The sequence below is a fragment of the Lepeophtheirus salmonis genome, chromosome 4 (genome assembly GCF_016086655.4).
Source record: "Lepeophtheirus salmonis chromosome 4, UVic_Lsal_1.4, whole genome shotgun sequence".
NCBI classification, from domain to species: Eukaryota; Metazoa; Arthropoda; class Copepoda; order Siphonostomatoida; family Caligidae; genus Lepeophtheirus; species Lepeophtheirus salmonis.
In genome coordinates this window covers 32660135-32666134 of record NC_052134.2, presented here as the reverse complement: position 1 = coordinate 32666134, position 6000 = coordinate 32660135, and positions in this window count along the sequence as shown.

Below are 6000 nucleotides of genomic sequence, written 5' to 3'. Positions count from 1 at the left end.
AAAGTGTAAGCTCCATTTTTACATCTTTAAAAAACCATTTTTATCTCTCCTTATTTTTTAAATGACTTGAAATCCATGTTGTACGGGGACATTTTAGTACTAAAATCCGTAAAATAGGAGAAATCATTTTTCAAATTATGCGAGACAAGATACTTATAAAATACATAATTGTAAAATTTAATCTTAATCTTAAATTTACTTGATTTTTAATCCAGTCATTTTAATATTGTACAATATAAATGGTCGGAACTTAAACAATAATTTTGTATTCGGCAACCTTTTTATTTGCAAGTTTTTATAATAAGTGATATCCAAAAGTTGTATGTCCAGGTATTAAATCAAATGTATAAAAAACACTCCTACAATTAGAGTATGAACAAACCCATCATCAAATACAACAAAAATATTGTTTTCCTCAATATATAGTCTTTTATAATAAATTAATAATATTATTGGAATATAAAAACACACGATATGAGGGGAAAAAGAGTGTTTGAAACAGGGTTGTGATGGGACATTCTGTATTATATATTTTTTATTATTACAGAAATCCCTATTGTATATTATAAGAGGATAAGATAAGTTTTTGAAACAAATTTTAAAAATTAAGTTTCATATATTACATAATATATATATATTCATATATTATCTGGTATGAGTATTTATTTTTTACTTTGTTTTGATCCATTATGTGTTTAAAGAAAATGCTGTTTGATATGAGAAGATTCGGAGAGGCACTCAAAGGTCAAAGAGCACGTGTGAGAGAAATGACATAATTATACATGATAATTAATTAAGAACGGAGAAGTGATTATCCCTTCTTACATTGGAGTCATTGTCGCGTTTGTTTATTATTTAATGTATTTGAGGTACCACAATGTTAAAGATTCGAAATACATTGGAACCCAATACTATTATGATGTGGTTATTTATGAAAATGAATAGATAGACATAACTAATCAATAAAAAATTCTGTAAAAACACTTATAAACTATACAATCATTATAAAATGAGATTAAAATATACAGTCGTATATAAATAAACTGATTTTTTGGGGGTAACTTAATTTAGATAAGGAAAAAATTCTTATAGAACCTTAATACTTGAGGATTTAATGTATTAAATGAGCTTATATAAAAGTATTACCTAGTTTTTTCCCCCTTAAATTTCAAAAACTTTAATTTGGGTTTTTTGTCAAGTATTTAAAGATTGCATTAAAAAACATACACACCATATGAATTTTATGAAACTTATAGATTTTGATAGCCCATAGTATACGCTACATTGAAGTATTTCACACTTTATTTTAATAATATTTGAAACTGAAGAGTTATGAATCGAACTAAACTACACCCGCTTGACCCCAATCCACCCTATTATTCCTTAATTATTTTTAATAATTGAGTCAAACTCAATTTTTTAAACTACTGAATGAGCTAAAGATAGAGTAGCAACATTTTCTCCGAGCTTCAAGTAACTGAACCCAAAACAAAAAGTGTTACGACTGTTCCCAGTCTATTTTACTAATAGATAAATCGCTATGAAAAAAGTAGCCGTCTAGGTGGTGATATTTAGGCGCCTTCGAGGTGACTGAATCAAAAAATACTTTTGGTAATAAGTTTAAATGGGTTCTGATGAACAAAAATATTCTGCAATTTTGCAATTAATTAAAAATTTCGTCAGAAAATGATAATCATTTCTAATTACTACTCTAATAAAATTTGCCAAACTATAAAAACACAAAATTACTTCATAAATCATTCATTGAATCATCGAAAGTGATAGCCATCTTGTAGAATGCAAGGAGAAAGCGGGAGTGAGACTGGAAATGGTATTTTTGAATTAAAAAAATAATAAATATCATTATCTATTATCCTTGTTGAAATTTGCTTCCACTTATATAATTTTGAGGAAAGAATTATCAAGTATTTAGGCTCATCTATAGCGCATAGTTAGCCTGTAAGCGAATGCTCAAGTGCGCTTGCTACAAATGTGGTAGAAGAAGTGAGAAATTGCATCAATGACACAACATAAGTTCATAAAGTCATTTGGCATACTTTTATGAAAAAAACACATATTTATTAGATTCAAATAGTCAAACATATTTAAAATTGTTTTAAAAATGTAAAATAAATTATATATACATTTAAATATAATTTTAATATTCCCCCAATAATACTATTTTAAATGTAGAAATTTTTATTCTTTATAGCAGTAATTCAATCAATGAAATCCCTCAGGACTTTAGTATGAAGCAGCGAGCGTGCGAATCATATTAAAAAAAAATAGTATAAATTTACAGAGTTTTATTAGAGCGGTATATAAAAATGAATGAAATATCGTAAGCTTTGAGGTCAACTCCTATTTTATACAACTCTATACTATAAAATATGAGTTGAAGACTGCTTTTTAAAAACGAACGTGTGTATCTAAGACTTAATCCGATAGTGCTCTAAAGATTATTGCACTTTTTGGTTCATCAACTAACACTAATTATGTTTTTCAAGCTTTTATTATTATTCTTTCATTATAGAGGAGCGAACATATATGTAGTAAGTAACAACGTGTGAGTTTTTTTATAAAATAACGGTGAGTAACCTTCAAGATTTCTTCTATATTTTTTAGATAAAGTGTGTCTGTTCGCCGCTTCCGAATAGCTCCGGACAATACTGTGAACTACCGCTAGTATTTAACATTTAGAAGTTTCCATGGTAGTCTCTTGTTACTCAGACAATATGCCATTTTATATTTTTAATTCTTCCAATGTGAAACATCTTTAATGAAATCAAAGTAGTGTCCCAGAAAATTCCGCCTAATATTTTCTAAAACTCTGGGATCAGAAACACTGATTCAAATGAGCATCCCTCGTTAAAAATAACATTTTAAACAGTGTGTAATCAAATTAATCATACCACCCCAATTAGAGCTCCATATAGTCATTATTAATTGCAATCGATCTTGGGTTATGAAAAAGAAATTGTTTCAAGATTTATCAACTTTCATACGCTGTGTTATTGGCTGCGATACGTCTTCGCACCCATTACGCTGTAAAAGAGGTCACATATATTTTGAATACCTCTGTTAAGCTTGTCCATAAAGTCAGGAGGATCATTAATAGCGGTGAGACCCTCTCCAGAAAGGCTGGAATTAGAGGACAGAGCAATATTGTCACTGAAAACTCCTTTGCCTTATGACAATTGAAATTTGAAGCCTCGACAACAAAGAGCAAGAAAGTGTTGGCCAAGGATCCCAACATCAGTGAGGTTTTTTCAAGAATGAAATCAAGAAGCTTGGGGCCTTTTCTTATGTACGTAGATGGCTAAGGCCATAACAACTCAAGCTTGGTGCAAGAAAAACCTAAGCGATTTCTGGCCTCCTGACTTGTGTCTCCCTCATCTCCGGACTGCTCGCCACTGTTCTATAGAATATGTAGCTTCGTGGAGAGCAAAACCTGCAATAACCCCCACCGCAATGTTGATTCCCTGAAGGACTCCGTTGACAAGGAGTGGGTAGACATGTCCAATGGATACGGCATCAAGGTGTTTAAGGTATTCAGGCCCATACTGAATTCTATGGTATCCACAGAAGGAGCACATTTTGAGAAATAATTGTTGATATTATAAGGTACAATTATAACAAAAAAGTATTCTTGCTACAATGTACATGTTGTTCTTGATAAAGTTGATTTTAATCTTCATATCAAAAACGGTATAATTTCTTTACGCACACTGTACCAGCATTTTAATGAATTTTCCTGTCTTTGGAGTTTGAATTATGGATGCCCACCTATTTTATGACCCTCTTTGATGATAAAATCCTCATAACTAACCCTTAACTAATTCCCATTTCCCACTAGGGGGACGAAGAAAATCATTTTGACTATTAGCTACATCACTATTAAATAAATCGATAAATTAAATATTCATTTTTAGTTTAATCTCAAGGGATTTCTGAAGTTGAGTGAATCAATATTAAGAATGTAAAACAAGAGATTTTTATGCTCGAGTATGGGCATGTACATTTCAAGCCCTAGAAAACGATTTTCATGTACTTCAACTTATACCTACTTTATACATTTTATTATTTAGAAGTATCTTCTCTGTAAACCTGTTCTACTTCGGGTCTGCTCGCAGATAGAGATTGATGTAATTCAAGGACAAGATGTCTCATATAAATTAAATTTGGGGCCCTAACAAATAAAATTATATTCTTCAAGAGGGAAATATTTTGATATGATAGTGACGTTTCGTTTCTTTGTTTAAGTTTTCAAAGGTGGGCTCCCAATGGTGTTACCTCACTATCACAAAAGTATACAGTGTATTTTGTTGCCAGCTGTCAATGTTTCTCCTTATTTCCCCCTAAGCAGTGCTCTGAAGAGAAGTGTACAAAAGATGTCCTGGAAAGCAGGCTCGGCATTTTTTAGTTGGCAATCTGAACAGGCTTTTTTATTTTCCAAAGCTATCGCCATTATTATTTAATTCTTAATAAGATAACATCTAAGTATAAAGTAACTAGTACCTGTGCTTATGAAAGAGAGAGAGAGAGAGTAACAAGGAGGGTTTGTGCTGGAGTTATAATTGTTAGTCTCCTCAATATATCATTTTCAAAGTTTTATCGGTTCAATTGAGGCGTTTGTAAGAGACAAGTGGTGGATTTCTCCAAAAACTTTTTTTGAACAATTTAGAGTTAATTTTTTTGGAAGAAACTAAATTTGAACGAATAATCTTTTTCTTAGTTTTATATGATAATGATCAGGGATGAAAATCCTGTGTATAATGGACATTTTTAAATAAGAAACCGAAAATCAATATGGTAACTGACAATTTGAGGAATATTTTGGAGGAGATCAGGTGTGACAAGGGAGCAGAGGGAGAAGGAAATTAACAAGGTAAATGTCAAGAGTTACTCCAATATCGATCCCCAATTCTACTCTGAGTTCTACTAGGACTTACAATTATAACTCTAGAACAAATCCTCCTTTTATGAGCACACACGAATGTTCAATCAAGTTTTTAATATAATTCACTTTATTTAGGAAAGGAATAGAAAGACTAGTCAGGAATTAAATTTATAATGACTACTACTACTGAAAAGAAAATTCATTATTCGGACACCACGGCCTAATGTTGTCTAACTATGGACAGAGAACAACCTTATAAATGCCGATACTTAATTAATAAAACTCTATGAACTGAAACTACTTCAACATCCATCCAACTAATAATATATAAAAATATCTGGAACCAATCATGTTCTATATATTTAATATATGCATGTCTTACCCCCAAAATAACTATTGCTTGAATTATAATTTTACAAAAAGATAAACGGTTTATATATTTCTTTCAATAATAAGAAACACATCTTTTAATGCCCAAAATAATAAATAAATCTTTGCAAAACTTATCTGAGAATATATATACCGTTTATTTGTTTAACTCTAAACAAAAACAATTCAACGCAAACGAAATAATAAATATTTTTTTCATAAAATCTTCAAAATAAACATATACCTAAGTATATTTTCAGTATTTTTTTCAGTTTCTTAAGAAGGTCTATCTTTTTTCGACTTATGGTATTTTTCAATTAATACAACAAGATAAAGTTCTTTATTTGGGAAGACATATATTGCACAGTTTTCAGATATTCGTTTAGGGTCACATCTTATATGAAGCGTTGCATAACATAACATAATTAATAATTTATTTACTAAATTATACTTTCATTTCTACCATAATGGGTAAAATAAATTCAGATCAGGGGTTAATTTTAATAGTTTAAAGTTTATAAATCAACCCAAAAATTAATCTGAAGACATTCATTACAAGATTGTTTTCATTTAATAACTATTTTTACTTAAAATAGGCCTTAGTTAGTCAAAAGGAATTACAAAAAGGATTGGACGTTTCATTGATTGAGTGATACATGATAAAATATTATTATGTAGTAATATTTGTTCCATTATGCAGCATAGATTGATCCAACACTGGATGCGCAGTA